Consider the following 19,339-nt stretch of genomic DNA (forward strand, 5'->3'; position numbering starts at 1 on the left):
TGAAAGCTCTCTGCTGTAGCCCCAGTGGCGCAATTGGTTAGCGCACGGTACTAATAAGGCAGTAGCCGTGAGCAATGCCGGGGTTGTGAGTTCGAGCCTCACCTGGGGCATACTTTTATTTCGTAGCAGCTGACTCTGAAAGCATCGGGACGCGAGAGTTGAGATGTATCACCTGCTTGAGAAACATAAGTGTGCGTGCATTATAGTCACCGATCGCGTGTTCTTCGGTAGTATAGTGGTTAGTAACCCCGCCTGTCACGCGGGAGACCGGGGTTCGATTCCCCGCCGGGGAGGTGCGACTTTTATATCGCGAAAGTTGCACGCGTGGCCCGAAAGGACATTAACGTTGCGATCAAGGAATGTAGTTACTGCAAAATCGTAAGAAAGTCTGCGTCTTAGGAAGTGTTTCTCGCATTCTTCACACGACGTCGTCGTTTCACGACTTACAGGGGTTGCTGTTGACGCTGAACCAGCTCACCCCAGGCTTAATGATCGAGCTCGAGGCACCCAAGAAAAAGAATAATTTTAGCAGAGCGTGGTTTCGATCCACGGACCTCTGGGTTATGGGCCCAGCACGCTTCCACTGCGCCACTCTGCTGCGTGGAGCCGTCCGCGCTCTTCGGTGCGTGACATGTGACACTTGGAAAGCGTTGTCTGCGTCGGTTTCCCGCGCCTACCGTTTAATTAAGTGCGTAACATCTCTCAGCTTGACTTGTCTCGACTTTGCTCGACTGACGCTACGCTGACGCTTGCACGAAGCGATATTTACCGCAATCGTCTCGAGATGCAGCTGCGAGATGCTCAGGATTAACATTGCACTCCACGAAGGTGGAGACATTCGAATCCACTGCCTAGCTACGCGCCCGCAACTAACAAAATGCCGACCCTGCCAGGATTCGAACCTGGAATATTCTGATCCGTAGTCAGACGCGTTATCCGTTGCGCCACAGGGCCACTGTTTGCGTTTTCTACCACGAGGCGGGTGCACATGGCAAAGCAACGTGTTCTCCGTGGCTCGGCAACTGCATGTCGTCCACTGACAACGGCGGCGCGGCCACTCTGGTCTTGCGCACTCTGCAGGGAGCTGCCAAGGAAGGCACCTCTCCTCCAGCTGCTCGGCCACGGTGCGCCTGCACGGCTTAGAGCTTGCCACACATCTGCCCTCGCTGTTGGACAGGTAGCAGAAGGCAAGGCGCGCGTTTTTCTGCATTTTTTTCGGCGAGGACAAGCGGTTGATATGCTTGTAAGTGTAGCATATGAAGCAAGAATCGAATGAGGCATTCGTAGACAGGTGCTAAATTCGCAGTATGGCCGCAGGTGACGATCTTATGACGGGTGTGCAGCCACAACAGGTTGGCAGCAAAGTGAGTATCGCTAACTGAAAGCTCTCTGCTGTAGCCCCAGTGGCGCAATTGGTTAGCGCACGGTACTTATAAGGCAGTAGCCGTGAGCAATGCCGGGGTTGTGAGTTCGAGCCTCACCTGGGGCATACTTTTATTTCGTAGCAGCTGACTCTGAAAGCATCGGGACGCGAGAGTTGAGATGTATCACCTGCTTGAGAAACATAAGTGTGCGTGCATTATAGTCACCGATCGCGTGTTCCTCGGTAGTATAGTGGTTAGTATCCCCGCCTGTCACGCGGGAGACCGGGGTTCGATTCCCCGCCGGGGAGGTGCGATTTTTATATCGCGAAAGTTGCACGCGTGGCCCGAAAGGACATTAACGTTGCGATCAAGGAATGTAGTTACTGCAAAATCGTAAGAAAGTCTGCGTCTTAGGAAGTGTTTCTCGCATTCTTCACACGACGTCGTCGTTTCACGACTTACAGGGGTTGCTGTTGACGCTGAACCAGCTCACCCCAGGCTTAATGATCGAGCTCGAGGCACCCAAGAAAAAGAATAATTTTAGCAGAGCGTGGTTTCGATCCACGGACCTCTGGGTTATGGGCCCAGCACGCTTCCACTGCGCCACTCTGCTGCGTGGAGCCGTCCGCGCTCTTCGGTGCGTGACATGGGACACTTGGAAAGCGTTGTCTGCGTCGGTTTCCCGCGCCTACCGTTTAATTAAGTGCGTAACATCTCTCAGCTTGACTTGTCTCGACTTTGCTCGACTGACGCTACGCTGACGCTTGCACGAAGCGATATTTACCGCAATCGTCTCGAGATGCAGCTGCGAGATGCTCAGGATTAACATTGCACTCCACGAAGGTGGAGACATTCGAATCCACTGCCTAGCTACGCGCCCGCAACTAACAAAATGCCGACCCTGCCAGGATTCGAACCTGGAATCTTCTGATCCGTAGTCAGACGCGTTATCCGTTGCGCCACAGGGCCACTGTTTGCGTTTTCTACCACGAGGCGGGTGCACATCGCAAAGCAACGTGTTCTCCGTGGCTCGGCAACTGCATGTCGTCCACTGACAACGGCGGCGCGGCCACTCTGGTCTTGCGCACTCTGCAGGGAGCTGCCAAGGAAGGCACCTCTCCTCCAGCTGCTCGGCCACGGTGCGCCTGCACGGCTTAGAGCTTGCCACACATCTGCCCTCGCTGTTGGACAGGTAGCAGAAGGCAAGGCGCGCGTTTTTCTGCATTTTTTTCGGCGAGGACAAGCGGTTGATATGCTTGTAAGTGTAGCATATGAAGCAAGAATCGAATGAGGCATTCGTAGACAGGTGCTAAATTCGCAGTATGGCCGCAGGTGACGATCTTATGACGGGTGTGCAGCCACAACAGGTTGGCAGCAAAGTGAGTATCGCTAACTGAAAGCTCTCTGCTGTAGCCCCAGTGGCGCAATTGGTTAGCGCACGGTACTAATAAGGCAGTAGCCGTGAGCAATGCCGGGGTTGTGAGTTCGAGCCTCACCTGGGGCATACTTTTATTTCGTAGCAGCTGACTCTGAAAGCATCGGGACGCGAGAGTTGAGATGTATCACCTGCTTGAGAAACATAAGTGTGCGTGCATTATAGTCACCGATCGCGTGTTCTTCGGTAGTATAGTGGTTAGTATCCCCGCCTGTCACGCGGGAGACCGGGGTTGGTTTCCCCGCCGGGGAGGTGCGATTTTTATATCGCGAAAGTTGCACGCGTGGCCCGAAAGGACATTAACGTTGCGATCAAGGAATGTAGTTACTGCAAAATCGTAAGAAAGTCTGCGTCTTAGGAAGTGTTTCTCGCATTCGTCACACGACGTCGTCGTTTCACGACTTACAGGGGTTGCTGTTGACGCTGAACCAGCTCACCCCAGGCTTAATGATCGAGCTCGAGGCACCCAAGAAAAAGAATAATTTTAGCAGAGCGTGGTTTCGATCCACGGACCTCTGGGTTATGGGCCCAGCACGCTTCCACTGCGCCACTCTGCTGCGTGGAGCCGTCCGCGCTCTTCGGTGCGTGACATGGGACACTTGGAAAGCGTTGTCTGCGTCGGTTTCCCGCGCCTACCGTTTAATTAAGTGCGTAACATCTCTCAGCTTGACTTGTCTCGACTTTGCTCGACTGACGCTACGCTGACGCTTGCACGAAGCGATATTTACCGCAATCGTCTCGAGATGCAGCTGCGAGATGCTCAGGATTAACATTGCACTCCACGAAGGTGGAGACATTCGAATCCACTGCCTAGCTACGCGCCCGCAACTAACAAAATGCCGACCCTGCCAGGATTCGAACCTGGAATATTCTGATCCGTAGTCAGACGCGTTATCCGTTGCGCCACAGGGCCACTGTTTGCGTTTTCTACCACGAGGCGGGTGCACATGGCAAAGCAACGTGTTCTCCGTGGCTCGGCAACTGCATGTCGTCCACTGACAACGGCGGCGCGGCCACTCTGGTCTTGCGCACTCTGCAGGGAGCTGCCAAGGAAGGCACCTCTCCTCCAGCTGCTCGGCCACGGTGCGCCTGCACGGCTTAGAGCTTGCCACACATCTGCCCTCGCTGTTGGACAGGTAGCAGAAGGCAAGGCGCGCGTTTTTCTGCATTTTTTTCGGCGAGGACAAGCGGTTGATATGCTTGTAAGTGTAGCATATGAAGCAAGAATCGAATGAGGCATTCGTAGACAGGTGCTAAATTCGCAGTATGGCCGCAGGTGACGATCTTATGACGGGTGTGCAGCCACAACAGGTTGGCAGCAAAGTGAGTATCGCTAACTGAAAGCTCTCTGCTGTAGCCCCAGTGGCGCAATTGGTTAGCGCACGGTACTTATAAGGCAGTAGCCGTGAGCAATGCCGGGGTTGTGAGTTCGAGCCTCACCTGGGGCATACTTTTATTTCGTAGCAGCTGACTCTGAAAGCATCGGGACGCGAGAGTTGAGATGTATCACCTGCTTGAGAAACATAAGTGTGCGTGCATTATAGTCACCGATCGCGTGTTCCTCGGTAGTATAGTGGTTAGTATCCCCGCCTGTCACGCGGGAGACCGGGGTTCGATTCCCCGCCGGGGAGGTGCGATTTTTATATCGCGAAAGTTGCACGCGTGGCCCGAAAGGACATTAACGTTGCGATCAAGGAATGTAGTTACTGCAAAATCGTAAGAAAGTCTGCGTCTTAGGAAGTGTTTCTCGCATTCTTCACACGACGTCGTCGTTTCACGACTTACAGGGGTTGCTGTTGACGCTGAACCAGCTCACCCCAGGCTTAATGATCGAGCTCGAGGCACCCAAGAAAAAGAATAATTTTAGCAGAGCGTGGTTTCGATCCACGGACCTCTGGGTTATGGGCCCAGCACGCTTCCACTGCGCCACTCTGCTGCGTGGAGCCGTCCGCGCTCTTCGGTGCGTGACATGGGACACTTGGAAAGCGTTGTCTGCGTCGGTTTCCCGCGCCTACCGTTTAATTAAGTGCGTAACATCTCTCAGCTTGACTTGTCTCGACTTTGCTCGACTGACGCTACGCTGACGCTTGCACGAAGCGATATTTACCGCAATCGTCTCGAGATGCAGCTGCGAGATGCTCAGGATTAACATTGCACTCCACGAAGGTGGAGACATTCGAATCCACTGCCTAGCTACGCGCCCGCAACTAACAAAATGCCGACCCTGCCAGGATTCGAACCTGGAATCTTCTGATCCGTAGTCAGACGCGTTATCCGTTGCGCCACAGGGCCACTGTTTGCGTTTTCTACCACGAGGCGGGTGCACATCGCAAAGCAACGTGTTCTCCGTGGCTCGGCAACTGCATGTCGTCCACTGACAACGGCGGCGCGGCCACTCTGGTCTTGCGCACTCTGCAGGGAGCTGCCAAGGAAGGCACCTCTCCTCCAGCTGCTCGGCCACGGTGCGCCTGCACGGCTTAGAGCTTGCCACACATCTGCCCTCGCTGTTGGACAGGTAGCAGAAGGCAAGGCGCGCGTTTTTCTGCATTTTTTTCGGCGAGGACAAGCGGTTGATATGCTTGTAAGTGTAGCATATGAAGCAAGAATCGAATGAGGCATTCGTAGACAGGTGCTAAATTCGCAGTATGGCCGCAGGTGACGATCTTATGACGGGTGTGCAGCCACAACAGGTTGGCAGCAAAGTGAGTATCGCTAACTGAAAGCTCTCTGCTGTAGCCCCAGTGGCGCAATTGGTTAGCGCACGGTACTAATAAGGCAGTAGCCGTGAGCAATGCCGGGGTTGTGAGTTCGAGCCTCACCTGGGGCATACTTTTATTTCGTAGCAGCTGACTCTGAAAGCATCGGGACGCGAGAGTTGAGATGTATCACCTGCTTGAGAAACATAAGTGTGCGTGCATTATAGTCACCGATCGCGTGTTCTTCGGTAGTATAGTGGTTAGTATCCCCGCCTGTCACGCGGGAGACCGGGGTTGGTTTCCCCGCCGGGGAGGTGCGATTTTTATATCGCGAAAGTTGCACGCGTGGCCCGAAAGGACATTAACGTTGCGATCAAGGAATGTAGTTACTGCAAAATCGTAAGAAAGTCTGCGTCTTAGGAAGTGTTTCTCGCATTCTTCACACGACGTCGTCGTTTCACGACTTACAGGGGTTGCTGTTGACGCTGAACCAGCTCACCCCAGGCTTAATGATCGAGCTCGAGGCACCCAAGAAAAAGAATAATTTTAGCAGAGCGTGGTTTCGATCCACGGACCTCTGGGTTATGGGCCCAGCACGCTTCCACTGCGCCACTCTGCTGCGTGGAGCCGTCCGCGCTCTTCGGTGCGTGACATGGGACACTTGGAAAGCGTTGTCTGCGTCGGTTTCCCGCGCCTACCGTTTAATTAAGTGCGTAACATCTCTCAGCTTGACTTGTCTCGACTTTGCTCGACTGACGCTACGCTGACGCTTGCACGAAGCGATATTTACCGCAATCGTCTCGAGATGCAGCTGCGAGATGCTCAGGATTAACATTGCACTCCACGAAGGTGGAGACATTCGAATCCACTGCCTAGCTACGCGCCCGCAACTAACAAAATGCCGACCCTGCCAGGATTCGAACCTGGAATATTCTGATCCGTAGTCAGACGCGTTATCCGTTGCGCCACAGGGCCACTGTTTGCGTTTTCTACCACGAGGCGGGTGCACATGGCAAAGCAACGTGTTCTCCGTGGCTCGGCAACTGCATGTCGTCCACTGACAACGGCGGCGCGGCCACTCTGGTCTTGCGCACTCTGCAGGGAGCTGCCAAGGAAGGCACCTCTCCTCCAGCTGCTCGGCCACGGTGCGCCTGCACGGCTTAGAGCTTGCCACACATCTGCCCTCGCTGTTGGACAGGTAGCAGAAGGCAAGGCGCGCGTTTTTCTGCATTTTTTTCGGCGAGGACAAGCGGTTGATATGCTTGTAAGTGTAGCATATGAAGCAAGAATCGAATGAGGCATTCGTAGACAGGTGCTAAATTCGCAGTATGGCCGCAGGTGACGATCTTATGACGGGTGTGCAGCCACAACAGGTTGGCAGCAAAGTGAGTATCGCTAACTGAAAGCTCTCTGCTGTAGCCCCAGTGGCGCAATTGGTTAGCGCACGGTACTTATAAGGCAGTAGCCGTGAGCAATGCCGGGGTTGTGAGTTCGAGCCTCACCTGGGGCATACTTTTATTTCGTAGCAGCTGACTCTGAAAGCATCGGGACGCGAGAGTTGAGATGTATCACCTGCTTGAGAAACATAAGTGTGCGTGCATTATAGTCACCGATCGCGTGTTCCTCGGTAGTATAGTGGTTAGTATCCCCGCCTGTCACGCGGGAGACCGGGGTTCGATTCCCCGCCGGGGAGGTGCGATTTTTATATCGCGAAAGTTGCACGCGTGGCCCGAAAGGACATTAACGTTGCGATCAAGGAATGTAGTTACTGCAAAATCGTAAGAAAGTCTGCGTCTTAGGAAGTGTTTCTCGCATTCTTCACACGACGTCGTCGTTTCACGACTTACAGGGGTTGCTGTTGACGCTGAACCAGCTCACCCCAGGCTTAATGATCGAGCTCGAGGCACCCAAGAAAAAGAATAATTTTAGCAGAGCGTGGTTTCGATCCACGGACCTCTGGGTTATGGGCCCAGCACGCTTCCACTGCGCCACTCTGCTGCGTGGAGCCGTCCGCGCTCTTCGGTGCGTGACATGGGACACTTGGAAAGCGTTGTCTGCGTCGGTTTCCCGCGCCTACCGTTTAATTAAGTGCGTAACATCTCTCAGCTTGACTTGTCTCGACTTTGCTCGACTGACGCTACGCTGACGCTTGCACGAAGCGATATTTACCGCAATCGTCTCGAGATGCAGCTGCGAGATGCTCAGGATTAACATTGCACTCCACGAAGGTGGAGACATTCGAATCCACTGCCTAGCTACGCGCCCGCAACTAACAAAATGCCGACCCTGCCAGGATTCGAACCTGGAATCTTCTGATCCGTAGTCAGACGCGTTATCCGTTGCGCCACAGGGCCACTGTTTGCGTTTTCTACCACGAGGCGGGTGCACATCGCAAAGCAACGTGTTCTCCGTGGCTCGGCAACTGCATGTCGTCCACTGACAACGGCGGCGCGGCCACTCTGGTCTTGCGCACTCTGCAGGGAGCTGCCAAGGAAGGCACCTCTCCTCCAGCTGCTCGGCCACGGTGCGCCTGCACGGCTTAGAGCTTGCCACACATCTGCCCTCGCTGTTGGACAGGTAGCAGAAGGCAAGGCGCGCGTTTTTCTGCATTTTTTTCGGCGAGGACAAGCGGTTGATATGCTTGTAAGTGTAGCATATGAAGCAAGAATCGAATGAGGCATTCGTAGACAGGTGCTAAATTCGCAGTATGGCCGCAGGTGACGATCTTATGACGGGTGTGCAGCCACAACAGGTTGGCAGCAAAGTGAGTATCGCTAACTGAAAGCTCTCTGCTGTAGCCCCAGTGGCGCAATTGGTTAGCGCACGGTACTAATAAGGCAGTAGCCGTGAGCAATGCCGGGGTTGTGAGTTCGAGCCTCACCTGGGGCATACTTTTATTTCGTAGCAGCTGACTCTGAAAGCATCGGGACGCGAGAGTTGAGATGTATCACCTGCTTGAGAAACATAAGTGTGCGTGCATTATAGTCACCGATCGCGTGTTCTTCGGTAGTATAGTGGTTAGTATCCCCGCCTGTCACGCGGGAGACCGGGGTTGGTTTCCCCGCCGGGGAGGTGCGATTTTTATATCGCGAAAGTTGCACGCGTGGCCCGAAAGGACATTAACGTTGCGATCAAGGAATGTAGTTACTGCAAAATCGTAAGAAAGTCTGCGTCTTAGGAAGTGTTTCTCGCATTCTTCACACGACGTCGTCGTTTCACGACTTACAGGGGTTGCTGTTGACGCTGAACCAGCTCACCCCAGGCTTAATGATCGAGCTCGAGGCACCCAAGAAAAAGAATAATTTTAGCAGAGCGTGGTTTCGATCCACGGACCTCTGGGTTATGGGCCCAGCACGCTTCCACTGCGCCACTCTGCTGCGTGGAGCCGTCCGCGCTCTTCGGTGCGTGACATGGGACACTTGGAAAGCGTTGTCTGCGTCGGTTTCCCGCGCCTACCGTTTAATTAAGTGCGTAACATCTCTCAGCTTGACTTGTCTCGACTTTGCTCGACTGACGCTACGCTGACGCTTGCACGAAGCGATATTTACCGCAATCGTCTCGAGATGCAGCTGCGAGATGCTCAGGATTAACATTGCACTCCACGAAGGTGGAGACATTCGAATCCACTGCCTAGCTACGCGCCCGCAACTAACAAAATGCCGACCCTGCCAGGATTCGAACCTGGAATCTTCTGATCCGTAGTCAGACGCGTTATCCGTTGCGCCACAGGGCCACTGTTTGCGTTTTCTACCACGAGGCGGGTGCACATCGCAAAGCAACGTGTTCTCCGTGGCTCGGCAACTGCATGTCGTCCACTGACAACGGCGGCGCGGCCACTCTGGTCTTGCGCACTCTGCAGGGAGCTGCCAAGGAAGGCACCTCTCCTCCAGCTGCTCGGCCACGGTGCGCCTGCACGGCTTAGAGCTTGCCACACATCTGCCCTCGCTGTTGGACAGGTAGCAGAAGGCAAGGCGCGCGTTTTTCTGCATTTTTTTCGGCGAGGACAAGCGGTTGATATGCTTGTAAGTGTAGCATATGAAGCAAGAATCGAATGAGGCATTCGTAGACAGGTGCTAAATTCGCAGTATGGCCGCAGGTGACGATCTTATGACGGGTGTGCAGCCACAACAGGTTGGCAGCAAAGTGAGTATCGCTAACTGAAAGCTCTCTGCTGTAGCCCCAGTGGCGCAATTGGTTAGCGCACGGTACTAATAAGGCAGTAGCCGTGAGCAATGCCGGGGTTGTGAGTTCGAGCCTCACCTGGGGCATACTTTTATTTCGTAGCAGCTGACTCTGAAAGCATCGGGACGCGAGAGTTGAGATGTATCACCTGCTTGAGAAACATAAGTGTGCGTGCATTATAGTCACCGATCGCGTGTTCTTCGGTAGTATAGTGGTTAGTATCCCCGCCTGTCACGCGGGAGACCGGGGTTCGATTCCCCGCCGGGGAGGTGCGATTTTTATATCGCGAAAGTTGCACGCGTGGCCCGAAAGGACATTAACGTTGCGATCAAGGAATGTAGTTACTGCAAAATCGTAAGAAAGTCTGCGTCTTAGGAAGTGTTTCTCGCATTCTTCACACGACGTCGTCGTTTCACGACTTACAGGGGTTGCTGTTGACGCTGAACCAGCTCACCCCAGGCTTAATGATCGAGCTCGAGGCACCCAAGAAAAAGAATAATTTTAGCAGAGCGTGGTTTCGATCCACGGACCTCTGGGTTATGGGCCCAGCACGCTTCCACTGCGCCACTCTGCTGCGTGGAGCCGTCCGCGCTCTTCGGTGCGTGACATGGGACACTTGGAAAGCGTTGTCTGCGTCGGTTTCCCGCGCCTACCGTTTAATTAAGTGCGTAACATCTCTCAGCTTGACTTGTCTCGACTTTGCTCGACTGACGCTACGCTGACGCTTGCACGAAGCGATATTTACCGCAATCGTCTCGAGATGCAGCTGCGAGATGCTCAGGATTAACATTGCACTCCACGAAGGTGGAGACATTCGAATCCACTGCCTAGCTACGCGCCCGCAACTAACAAAATGCCGACCCTGCCAGGATTCGAACCTGGAATATTCTGATCCGTAGTCAGACGCGTTATCCGTTGCGCCACAGGGCCACTGTTTGCGTTTTCTACCACGAGGCGGGTGCACATGGCAAAGCAACGTGTTCTCCGTGGCTCGGCAACTGCATGTCGTCCACTGACAACGGCGGCGCGGCCACTCTGGTCTTGCGCACTCTGCAGGGAGCTGCCAAGGAAGGCACCTCTCCTCCAGCTGCTCGGCCACGGTGCGCCTGCACGGCTTAGAGCTTGCCACACATCTGCCCTCGCTGTTGGACAGGTAGCAGAAGGCAAGGCGCGCGTTTTTCTGCATTTTTTTCGGCGAGGACAAGCGGTTGATATGCTTGTAAGTGTAGCATATGAAGCAAGAATCGAATGAGGCATTCGTAGACAGGTGCTAAATTCGCAGTATGGCCGCAGGTGACGATCTTATGACGGGTGTGCAGCCACAACAGGTTGGCAGCAAAGTGAGTATCGCTAACTGAAAGCTCTCTGCTGTAGCCCCAGTGGCGCAATTGGTTAGCGCACGGTACTTATAAGGCAGTAGCCGTGAGCAATGCCGGGGATGTGAGTTCGAGCCTCACCTGGGGCATACTTTTATTTCGTAGCAGCTGACTCAGAAAGCATCGGGACGCGAGAGTTGAGATGTATCACCTGCTTGAGAAACATAAGTGTGCGTGCATTATAGTCACCGATCGCGTGTTCCTCGGTAGTATAGTGGTTAGTATCCCCGCCTGTCACGCGGGAGACCGGGGTTCGATTCCCCGCCGGGGAGGTGCGATTTTTATATCGCGAAAGTTGCACGCGTGGCCCGAAAGGACATTAACGTTGCGATCAAGGAATGTAGTTACTGCAAAATCGTAAGAAAGTCTGCGTCTTAGGAAGTGTTTCTCGCATTCTTCACACGACGTCGTCGTTTCACGACTTACAGGGGTTGCTGTTGACGCTGAACCAGCTCACCCCAGGCTTAATGATCGAGCTCGAGGCACCCAAGAAAAAGAATAATTTTAGCAGAGCGTGGTTTCGATCCACGGACCTCTGGGTTATTTTTTTTTTTTTTTGTTTTTTTTTTTTTTTTGTTTTGTAATGCACGTGAGTGCTAGGCAGCCGGCGGCAAGGTGGGCAGGGGTCGCAATCCTGAGGCCTGGCCACGATGTCACCGCCATACCCTGCACCCATTTGCATCGTTTTGTGATGTGAATTTATAGTTCGATATTTATTATTACATTTTGTTTAATTTGTAATGGGGCGTCATGTGTGTTTATAAATATAACAGAATGTTAAAATGAAATCCATGTCTGGCCGTAGGATTACGCAGCACAGTATGAAATCCAGCACAGCAGGTACTCAAAGTTGGTCTTCGCGTAGAAATAATTTTCCCAGTTTCCATGTCGTTGATAAGTATTGTGCATTCGGTTTCCCGATGGGTGAGTGTGGATTGCTGCTTCTCAAAACCCTGAGCATGCCATGCATTGGAAGATGCGCGCTGGTAACGTGGTGACACCATAGAGCAGGGACGTGCCAAACAACCAGTTCCCGTATTGTAAAGCCTCTTGATAGGAGGAATAGAAGCTGCTGGAAACTCCTGGTTCGTACTAAATCTGCGTGCAGCTTTGATGAAAAATAATGCGAAATGAAAGTAAACAAATGAGGAGCCTCTTCTGGGTGTCGCTCTGCGGAACCAAAAGTAAAGTGCTGTCATTTGAAAATGAAAAGGAACTCCAAAAAACAATTAAATGTTCGAGGCCGAGTGCACCGTGCACTCAGTACCGCCGTTTGACCCATGATGCAAATCACCCACAGCTGATGGTGCGGAGCAGACCATATCCATGGAAACAATAACAGTATAACAAATTAGTGAGAAAAAAAAAAATCCGTCCAATGGATCTGTAAACTTAAATTCTGCCATCACTTAAAGCAATAGTGAGAAAATTTTGAAACTGGTCTTGATACTGTCGCAATTTCTTAATCGCATAGTACTCTTCGATGAGGTACATCTGATAATCGTGTAGCGTTGGCGTTGTATGGGCGAGCATGTAATAGACGAACTGGCCCATGAGCCAGACATAACTATTATTCTTAGATTGAGGATAAAGCTGCCAGTCTGGTTGGAGCGCGTCATAAAGTTGAATGGAAGAATCCGACGTCCTATTAATGACAGCGAGTTTCTTTCGTGTCCACTGCCATATTTGTGTTTGATCCCGGCAGTGGAAGAGATGCGGCAGCGTTTCCACTAAGTTACACTTCTCACAAAACGGGGTGGGCCGCAGCTTGATTTTGTGCAATTTCTCTCCAGTGGGAATCACCTCATTGACAGCGTCATACCAAACAGATCGAACTCTGGAGCGAAGGAGCGGATAACTAATGTTCTTCCATACATTTCTCCAGTTTTTGCCTAAATATTTCTTCTCAATTGGGTTATCCAGCTGCCGTTTAGTAAGAGCACGATAGGTCGCCGCCGTGTTGAACGGATGCGGGTTGTCCTGAACATAGCTGAGCTCCACATAATACCGCCGGATATAGCCAAGCTCAGGATGAATGTGTCCCACAGGCGTTGGCGCAGACATATCCTTTGGACGTAAGGTGTTGAAAAGCCGTTCCGTGAGACTATTTGGGTTACCGTGTAGTATGCGGGAAGTACGAGTTAAAAAAGTCGCCACACATTGGGATTCAACGTCTTTGACGCCTAAGCCACCTCGGGAACGAAGTAACGAGGTAGCTTTAAAGGAAACTTTAAAGATGTCCCCTCGCCAGACATACCAGCAAGCAAGTGCTAAAATTTTTTTCGCAATGGCTGTCGGGATTGGTAAAACAGCGGCAGTGTGATAGAGCTTACTGAAAACGTAACTATTAATAAACTGTGCCCTCTGCATCCGGTCTAAAGACCGCATGTTATGTTCTTTGATCACCGCACGTAAGATGGTAAGCTTGCGTTCCCAATTCACGTGGAGCATGGTCTGGGGGTTCGGTGATATAACCAGGCCGAGATGCCACAGGTCTTCGGACTTGTCCAACCAAGAAATATCGATGGAGTGGGGGTTGCGACCTAACGGCATGATGTTGGACTTTCGCTCATTAAGTCTAGCGCCACAAGCGACAGAGTACTGATGGACAATCCGACGAACTGACCCCAGCTCTTCGGTGTTAGTAATAAGCACACTGATATCGTCGGCATAGGCGTGGCAGACCGTTTTTGTGTTTAACGTTTGCAACCCGTGTAAAGTTACGTAAAACTTTTTAAGAAGTGGCTCTATAGCGATCGAGAATAGCGTCATAGAAAAGGGGCACCCTTGTCGCACTGCCTGTCGTATGGGCACGGGGGCGGTTAACTGGCCGTTAACCTTCACGCGTGAAGACGTTCCGCAGATACATTTCTGAATAAGCTGCCGAAAACGCTGGTTGAATCCCATCTGACTCATTGTGCGCAATAAAAAGCCGTGATTAACTCTATCAAACGCCTTATCAAAGTCGAGAAACAATAACGCCAAATCAGTGTTGGTAATCCAAGTTAAATAAGTCAGGTCGCGATATTCACACAGGGCATTTAACATCGATCGACCACTGACTGCACTCGTCTGATAAGGGCCAAGTACTTTGCCAAGAAGTACTTTAAGCCTGGTGTTTATAATCCTAGTCAAGATCTTAAAATCGGAGTTAAGCAACGTAATTGGCCGAAAGTCATTTAACATAGTCGGATTGGATGTTTTAGGAACCAGGACAACCATTCCTTCCGTGAACTGCGGGGGGAAGGCAGCATGCGATAACAGTTCGTTATACATGGCGGTCAATTCGTCGCCGATCACATCCCAGAACCGTGAATAAAATTCGACCGGCAAGCCGTCTAAGCCGGCGGCTTTGTTCTTGGCAGCGCACGCAAGGATGGACTTAACTTCAGAGTTTGTGACATTGGCCAAGAGAGCAGCGTTATCATCCTGATCGACCGTGGAGGCGATGTCGTTTAAAAAATCGTCCCCCGCGGATAGATCGGTATCTGACGCGGAATAATGTTGTCGAAAATAATTGAAAACATGCGTCTTGATAGCACCCTGCTCATTGTACAGATTCCCGCCAGCATCCTTCAGATGAGCAATAATTTTTTGTTTACCACGTTTGGTTTCCCGTATGAGATGGAATAACGATGCGGACTCGCGGGCGACGTCATCAGAAGAGCGCGATCGTACCCGATTGCCAACAAGTGTTTCACGAACCAAAGCAGTAATTTTTGCTTTGATACGCTTGATGCGGAGCAGGTTGTCGGACAAAGCAGAGGGATCGCTGTACAACTGGCGTAAACCGAGGAAATAAAATTCGAGAGACCGTTTCCTCCAATAAGCCCTGGTCCTGGCAAACTGGCAAATACATTTCTTAATCCGCGGCTTAACAAACTCCGTCCACCAAAGAACGCGCTCCCTATACCGAGCTTGCCTCAGGAGGCACTGCTGCCAGGTGTCAACGAGGCAACGCCGTAAGTCCGCGTCATCTAGCAGCGAGACATTCAGCTGCCACGGGCCGCGTCCCAAAAAGGTGTTCTGACGCACATGCCGAATCGTGATATGGTATGCGGAGTGGTCACTAAAACTGAGCGGCCAAAGTTCACAATCACGAATGGTATGTAAAAGATCTTGAGAAACATAAAACCTATCCAGACGGCTAGAAGAAGCAGCGCTCACATAGGTGTATCCCATCGTGGGTGGTCGAAGGTGACACCAACTATCTTGTAAATGCAGTCCATCCGTTAACATTAGTAGCTCGGGACAAAAATTAAAATTCGGACTTTGATCTTCTTTGCGTAAAACGCAGTTGAAATCCCCACCCAGGATGATCTTCAGACGCACGTTTGTCAATAAGGGCACAACTTCAGCCCTAAAAAAATCACTTCTGTCCCTTCTGCCAGCGGACCCTGTCGGGGCGTACACGTTCAGGAGAAGCAAATCCTGTAACTGGGCGGCAATGCCGCGTCCCGTGTCTAAAATCGCTGTAGGTTGGTAAGCGATGCCAGCTTTGAATAAAATCGCAGTGCCCGCCTCAGTGCCAAGATTTAATATGGCATCATACCCAGGTATGTCTCCAACCTTGGGTGACACAACTTCTTGGAAGAAAACTATATCTATATCGGCGGCATATAGATAGTCGGTCAAGCATTTAAGTTTGACATCGGATGCGATCCTATTTAAATTAACTGTGGCAAGTTTATAATCTTGCATGGTGGGGATAGAAAGGGTCCGGTTTATTCACTTTCGTCTGCCCAAGACGTCTCAGCTGGCGTATCCTGATGGCCAGTATCCATCAGCTCAGAATTCGGACGGTCGACATGCATCTCCATATCGGCCTCCCCCACGTGGCGCGCGACGGAACCCATTTCATCTGTGGCGCCGCGTTCACTGCCGTCTTTTCGAATCTGCTTTATAGTGCGCTGCAATTTCTTTTCCAGAGTGCGGATCTCCTCCTCACTCTGCTTTCGTGCCGACCGCTTAGATTTCCCAGTTCTTGGGGGAGGTGCGTCGGCGTCAGAAACGGTTTTGACGTCCGTCAAGAGGCTGTGTGTAGAGCCTTCCTCAGATAGGGCACTGCCGAGAGGGAGGGGTGTGGGGGGCGCAACGTCAGGGGGGCAAGAAACGCGCGACCTGTCGCCACCATCCGACAACTGTTTCAGCTCGACGGACGTAGTTGGAGTAGGGACGGGAGTCGGCCCTGCATGGTCGGCACGAAGGCCGACAGTCGGGGAAACCTGCAGGTGTGCAGCGTGGCTGTCGATATCGGGGACATCACTACGAACGGGACATTCGGGGGTTGCCGCACAGTTGTTTACAATGACCGCACCGGCGTCTGGGGTCACCGCAGCCGGTTGGTGGAGCGTCGGTTGTGTCGTAGGCGACTCCATCAATGTCTGCGCGTAAGACAACCGATTGCCATCGTGCCCATCGAGAGGTGTAAGACGATGTTGCATTCCTCGGCGACCCGCCCGGACACGGGGACAAGCAGATTTTAAATGGTCGGTAGAACCACAAATTACGCAAGTTCGCGGTTGTCCTTCGTACATCACAAGCGCTCGAAAACCCTGCACCAAAATGTTGGACGGGATGTGCTTCGTCAAATCAATTTTCGCATTCCGAACGCCGTTAACAACATTGAAATGTTTGTAACCCCTCCATTGCTCGGCATGTATTTGCAAGACATTACCGTAGGGAGACAAAGCTTGCCGAATTCTATCGAAGCTAACTTCGAAAGGCAGATTAAATATACGGACAGTTCGTAGCCCTAGTCCAGCATGACTAACGCATACTTTACAAATTTCGCCTTTAGAATTCACAAAATCCGCCGTGCCGTCCGTGAGGGTCATAATACGAACGCAAGGATCGTCACTAATCAATTTTACATAAACAGCGTTCGCAAGAAAATCATACGAAAACCCAAGAACTTCGTCATCTCGCAGTCCCAATCGATCGTAAAACCAGTCAACGAGTTCGTGAACCTGTGGTCGTGCAAAACCATACGGAAATCCAAATCGTAGCGTGTAACGTCTCAACTCATCTTCCATCACCTTCTTGAAGTAGTACTTACAGTACCAACAGCTGCGAGCGCCCTGAAGCACAGGCGAAGCGACCACTACCGCACGTCTGCACACGGCCGCGGCCGCGGCGGAACTGAGGGTTATGGGCCCAGCACGCTTCCACTGCGCCACTCTGCTGCGTGGAGCCGTCCGCGCTCTTCGGTGCGTGACATGGGACACTTGGAAAGCGTTGTCTGCGTCAGTTTCCCGCGCCTACCGTTTAATTAAGTGCGTAACATCTCTCAGCTTGACTTGTCTCGACTTTGCTCGACTGACGCTGCGCTGACGCTTGCACGAAGCGATATTTACCGCAATCGTCTCGAGATGCAGCTGCGAGATGCTCAGGATTAACATTGCACTCCACGAAGGTGGAGACATTCGAATCCACTGCCTAGCTACGCGCCCGCAACTAACAAATGCCGACCCTGCCAGGATTCGAACCTGGAATCTTCTGATCCGTAGTCAGACGCGTTATCCGTTGCGCTACAGGGCCACTGTTTGCGTTTTCTACCACGAGGCGGGTGCACATCGCAAAGCAACGTGTTCTCCGTGGCTCGGCAACTGCATGTCGTCCACTGACAACGGCGGCGCGGCCACTCTGGTCTTGCGCACTCTGCAGGGAGCTGCCAAGGAAGGCACCTCTCCTCCAGCTGCTCGGCCACGGTGCGCCTGCACGGCTTAGAGCTTGCCACACATCTGCCCTCGCTGTTGGACAGGTAGCAGAAGGCAAGGCGCGCGTTTTTCTGCATTTTTTTCGGCGAGGACAAGCGGTTGATATGCTTGTAAGTGTAGCATATGAAGCAAGAATCGAATGAGGCATTCGTAGACAGGTGCTAAATTCGCAGTATGGCCGCAGGTGACGATCTTATGACGGGTGTGCAGCCACAACAGGTTGGCAGCAAAGTGAGTATCGCTAACTGAAAGCTCTCTGCTGTAGCCCCAGTGGCGCAATTGGTTAGCGCACGGTACTTATAAGGCAGTAGCCGTGAGCAATGCCGGGGATGTGAGTTCGAGCCTCACCTGGGGCATACTTTTATTTCGTAGCAGCTGACTCTGAAAGCATCGGGACGCGAGAGTTGAGATGTATCACCTGCTTGAGAAACATAAGTGTGCGTGCATTATAGTCACCGATCGCGTGTTCCTCGGTAGTATAGTGGTTAGTATCCCCGCCTGTCACGCGGGAGACCGGGGTTCGGGCGCGATTTTTATATCGCGAAAGTTGCACGCGTGGCCCGAAAGGACATTAACGTTGCGATCAAGGAATGTAGTTACTGCAAAATCGTAAGAAAGTCTGCGTCTTAGGAAGTGTTTCTCGCATTCTTCACACGACGTCGTCGTTTCACGACTTACAGGGGTTGCTGTTGACGCTGAACCAGCTCACCCCAGGCTTAATGATCGAGCTCGAGGCACCCAAGAAAAAGAATAATTTTAGCAGAGCGTGGTTTCGATCCACGGACCTCTGGGTTATTTTTTTTTTTTTTTTTTTTTGTTTTTTTTTTTTTTTTTTTGTTTTGTAATGCACGTGAGTGCTAGGCAGCCGGCGGCAAGGTGGGCAGGGGTCGCAATCCTGAGGCCTGGCCACGATGTCACCGCCATACCCTGCACCCATTTGCATCGTTTTGTGATGTGAATTTATAGTTCGATATTTATTATTACATTTTGTTTAATTTGTAATGGGGCGTCATGTGTGTTTATAAATATAACAGAATGTTAAAATGAAATCCATGTCTGGCCGTAGGATTACGCAGCACAGTATGAAATCCAGCACAGCAGGTACTCAAAGTTGGTCTTCGCGTAGAAATAATTTTCCCAGTTTCCATGTCGTTGATAAGTATTGTGCATTCGGTTTCCCGATGGGTGAGTGTGGATTGCTGCTTCTCAAAACCCTGAGCATGCCATGCATTGGAAGATGCGCGCTGGTAACGTGGTGACACCATAGAGCAGGGACGTGCCAAACAACCAGTTCCCGTATTGTAAAGCCTCTTGATAGGAGGAATAGAAGCTGCTGGAAACTCCTGGTTCGTACTAAATCTGCGTGCAGCTTTGATGAAAAATAATGCGAAATGAAAGTAAACAAATGAGGAGCCTCTTCTGGGTGTCGCTCTGCGGAACCAAAAGTAAAGTGCTGTCATTTGAAAATGAAAAGGAACTCCAAAAAACAATTAAATGTTCGAGGCCGAGTGCACCGTGCACTCAGTACCGCCGTTTGACCCATGATGCAAATCACCCACAGCTGATG

At 51.8% G+C, this 19,339-nt stretch overlaps 33 non-coding genes across 33 annotated transcripts; 16 read left to right on the plus strand and 17 right to left on the minus strand.

Moving 5' to 3' along the window:
- The first annotated feature begins 18 nt into the window (after positions 1 to 18).
- Trnai-aau (transfer RNA isoleucine (anticodon AAU)) lies at positions 19 to 110 on the plus strand. The gene is given in 2 exon segments: positions 19 to 56; positions 75 to 110. It is a non-coding gene; the product is annotated as a tRNA-Ile (tRNA).
- Positions 111 to 221: 111 nt separating this feature from the next.
- On the plus strand, positions 222 to 293 carry Trnad-guc (transfer RNA aspartic acid (anticodon GUC)). The gene has a single exon. It is a non-coding gene; the product is annotated as a tRNA-Asp (tRNA).
- Positions 294 to 526: 233 nt separating this feature from the next.
- On the minus strand, positions 527 to 598 carry Trnam-cau (transfer RNA methionine (anticodon CAU)). The gene has a single exon. It is a non-coding gene; the product is annotated as a tRNA-Met (tRNA).
- A 283-nt stretch (positions 599 to 881) lies between these two features.
- On the minus strand, positions 882 to 954 carry Trnar-acg (transfer RNA arginine (anticodon ACG)). Its single transcript has one exon. It is a non-coding gene; the product is annotated as a tRNA-Arg (tRNA).
- Positions 955 to 1,397: 443 nt separating this feature from the next.
- Positions 1,398 to 1,489, plus strand: Trnai-uau (transfer RNA isoleucine (anticodon UAU)). The gene is given in 2 exon segments: positions 1,398 to 1,435; positions 1,454 to 1,489. It is a non-coding gene; the product is annotated as a tRNA-Ile (tRNA).
- A 111-nt stretch (positions 1,490 to 1,600) lies between these two features.
- Trnad-guc (transfer RNA aspartic acid (anticodon GUC)) lies at positions 1,601 to 1,672 on the plus strand. Its single transcript has one exon. It is a non-coding gene; the product is annotated as a tRNA-Asp (tRNA).
- A 233-nt stretch (positions 1,673 to 1,905) lies between these two features.
- Positions 1,906 to 1,977, minus strand: Trnam-cau (transfer RNA methionine (anticodon CAU)). The gene has a single exon. It is a non-coding gene; the product is annotated as a tRNA-Met (tRNA).
- Positions 1,978 to 2,260: 283 nt separating this feature from the next.
- Positions 2,261 to 2,333, minus strand: Trnar-acg (transfer RNA arginine (anticodon ACG)). The gene has a single exon. It is a non-coding gene; the product is annotated as a tRNA-Arg (tRNA).
- A 443-nt stretch (positions 2,334 to 2,776) lies between these two features.
- Trnai-aau (transfer RNA isoleucine (anticodon AAU)) lies at positions 2,777 to 2,868 on the plus strand. Its single transcript is given in 2 exon segments — positions 2,777 to 2,814; positions 2,833 to 2,868. It is a non-coding gene; the product is annotated as a tRNA-Ile (tRNA).
- Positions 2,869 to 3,284: 416 nt separating this feature from the next.
- Positions 3,285 to 3,356, minus strand: Trnam-cau (transfer RNA methionine (anticodon CAU)). The gene has a single exon. It is a non-coding gene; the product is annotated as a tRNA-Met (tRNA).
- Positions 3,357 to 3,639: 283 nt separating this feature from the next.
- On the minus strand, positions 3,640 to 3,712 carry Trnar-acg (transfer RNA arginine (anticodon ACG)). Its single transcript has one exon. It is a non-coding gene; the product is annotated as a tRNA-Arg (tRNA).
- Positions 3,713 to 4,155: 443 nt separating this feature from the next.
- Trnai-uau (transfer RNA isoleucine (anticodon UAU)) lies at positions 4,156 to 4,247 on the plus strand. The gene is given in 2 exon segments: positions 4,156 to 4,193; positions 4,212 to 4,247. It is a non-coding gene; the product is annotated as a tRNA-Ile (tRNA).
- Positions 4,248 to 4,358: 111 nt separating this feature from the next.
- Positions 4,359 to 4,430, plus strand: Trnad-guc (transfer RNA aspartic acid (anticodon GUC)). The gene has a single exon. It is a non-coding gene; the product is annotated as a tRNA-Asp (tRNA).
- A 233-nt stretch (positions 4,431 to 4,663) lies between these two features.
- On the minus strand, positions 4,664 to 4,735 carry Trnam-cau (transfer RNA methionine (anticodon CAU)). The gene has a single exon. It is a non-coding gene; the product is annotated as a tRNA-Met (tRNA).
- A 283-nt stretch (positions 4,736 to 5,018) lies between these two features.
- Positions 5,019 to 5,091, minus strand: Trnar-acg (transfer RNA arginine (anticodon ACG)). The gene has a single exon. It is a non-coding gene; the product is annotated as a tRNA-Arg (tRNA).
- Positions 5,092 to 5,534: 443 nt separating this feature from the next.
- On the plus strand, positions 5,535 to 5,626 carry Trnai-aau (transfer RNA isoleucine (anticodon AAU)). The gene is given in 2 exon segments: positions 5,535 to 5,572; positions 5,591 to 5,626. It is a non-coding gene; the product is annotated as a tRNA-Ile (tRNA).
- A 416-nt stretch (positions 5,627 to 6,042) lies between these two features.
- Trnam-cau (transfer RNA methionine (anticodon CAU)) lies at positions 6,043 to 6,114 on the minus strand. Its single transcript has one exon. It is a non-coding gene; the product is annotated as a tRNA-Met (tRNA).
- Positions 6,115 to 6,397: 283 nt separating this feature from the next.
- Positions 6,398 to 6,470, minus strand: Trnar-acg (transfer RNA arginine (anticodon ACG)). The gene has a single exon. It is a non-coding gene; the product is annotated as a tRNA-Arg (tRNA).
- Positions 6,471 to 6,913: 443 nt separating this feature from the next.
- Positions 6,914 to 7,005, plus strand: Trnai-uau (transfer RNA isoleucine (anticodon UAU)). Its single transcript is given in 2 exon segments — positions 6,914 to 6,951; positions 6,970 to 7,005. It is a non-coding gene; the product is annotated as a tRNA-Ile (tRNA).
- Positions 7,006 to 7,116: 111 nt separating this feature from the next.
- Positions 7,117 to 7,188, plus strand: Trnad-guc (transfer RNA aspartic acid (anticodon GUC)). The gene has a single exon. It is a non-coding gene; the product is annotated as a tRNA-Asp (tRNA).
- Positions 7,189 to 7,421: 233 nt separating this feature from the next.
- Positions 7,422 to 7,493, minus strand: Trnam-cau (transfer RNA methionine (anticodon CAU)). The gene has a single exon. It is a non-coding gene; the product is annotated as a tRNA-Met (tRNA).
- A 283-nt stretch (positions 7,494 to 7,776) lies between these two features.
- On the minus strand, positions 7,777 to 7,849 carry Trnar-acg (transfer RNA arginine (anticodon ACG)). Its single transcript has one exon. It is a non-coding gene; the product is annotated as a tRNA-Arg (tRNA).
- Positions 7,850 to 8,292: 443 nt separating this feature from the next.
- Trnai-aau (transfer RNA isoleucine (anticodon AAU)) lies at positions 8,293 to 8,384 on the plus strand. Its single transcript is given in 2 exon segments — positions 8,293 to 8,330; positions 8,349 to 8,384. It is a non-coding gene; the product is annotated as a tRNA-Ile (tRNA).
- Positions 8,385 to 8,800: 416 nt separating this feature from the next.
- On the minus strand, positions 8,801 to 8,872 carry Trnam-cau (transfer RNA methionine (anticodon CAU)). The gene has a single exon. It is a non-coding gene; the product is annotated as a tRNA-Met (tRNA).
- A 283-nt stretch (positions 8,873 to 9,155) lies between these two features.
- Positions 9,156 to 9,228, minus strand: Trnar-acg (transfer RNA arginine (anticodon ACG)). Its single transcript has one exon. It is a non-coding gene; the product is annotated as a tRNA-Arg (tRNA).
- A 443-nt stretch (positions 9,229 to 9,671) lies between these two features.
- Trnai-aau (transfer RNA isoleucine (anticodon AAU)) lies at positions 9,672 to 9,763 on the plus strand. The gene is given in 2 exon segments: positions 9,672 to 9,709; positions 9,728 to 9,763. It is a non-coding gene; the product is annotated as a tRNA-Ile (tRNA).
- Positions 9,764 to 9,874: 111 nt separating this feature from the next.
- Positions 9,875 to 9,946, plus strand: Trnad-guc (transfer RNA aspartic acid (anticodon GUC)). The gene has a single exon. It is a non-coding gene; the product is annotated as a tRNA-Asp (tRNA).
- A 233-nt stretch (positions 9,947 to 10,179) lies between these two features.
- On the minus strand, positions 10,180 to 10,251 carry Trnam-cau (transfer RNA methionine (anticodon CAU)). The gene has a single exon. It is a non-coding gene; the product is annotated as a tRNA-Met (tRNA).
- Positions 10,252 to 10,534: 283 nt separating this feature from the next.
- Trnar-acg (transfer RNA arginine (anticodon ACG)) lies at positions 10,535 to 10,607 on the minus strand. Its single transcript has one exon. It is a non-coding gene; the product is annotated as a tRNA-Arg (tRNA).
- Positions 10,608 to 11,050: 443 nt separating this feature from the next.
- Trnai-uau (transfer RNA isoleucine (anticodon UAU)) lies at positions 11,051 to 11,142 on the plus strand. The gene is given in 2 exon segments: positions 11,051 to 11,088; positions 11,107 to 11,142. It is a non-coding gene; the product is annotated as a tRNA-Ile (tRNA).
- Positions 11,143 to 11,253: 111 nt separating this feature from the next.
- Trnad-guc (transfer RNA aspartic acid (anticodon GUC)) lies at positions 11,254 to 11,325 on the plus strand. The gene has a single exon. It is a non-coding gene; the product is annotated as a tRNA-Asp (tRNA).
- Positions 11,326 to 17,520: 6,195 nt separating this feature from the next.
- On the minus strand, positions 17,521 to 17,593 carry Trnar-acg (transfer RNA arginine (anticodon ACG)). Its single transcript has one exon. It is a non-coding gene; the product is annotated as a tRNA-Arg (tRNA).
- Positions 17,594 to 18,036: 443 nt separating this feature from the next.
- Trnai-uau (transfer RNA isoleucine (anticodon UAU)) lies at positions 18,037 to 18,128 on the plus strand. Its single transcript is given in 2 exon segments — positions 18,037 to 18,074; positions 18,093 to 18,128. It is a non-coding gene; the product is annotated as a tRNA-Ile (tRNA).
- Positions 18,129 to 19,339: the final 1,211 nt, after the last annotated feature.

The sequence above is a fragment of the Schistocerca nitens genome, chromosome 9 (assembly GCF_023898315.1).
Source record: "Schistocerca nitens isolate TAMUIC-IGC-003100 chromosome 9, iqSchNite1.1, whole genome shotgun sequence".
NCBI lineage: Eukaryota > Metazoa > Arthropoda > Insecta > Orthoptera > Acrididae > Schistocerca > Schistocerca nitens.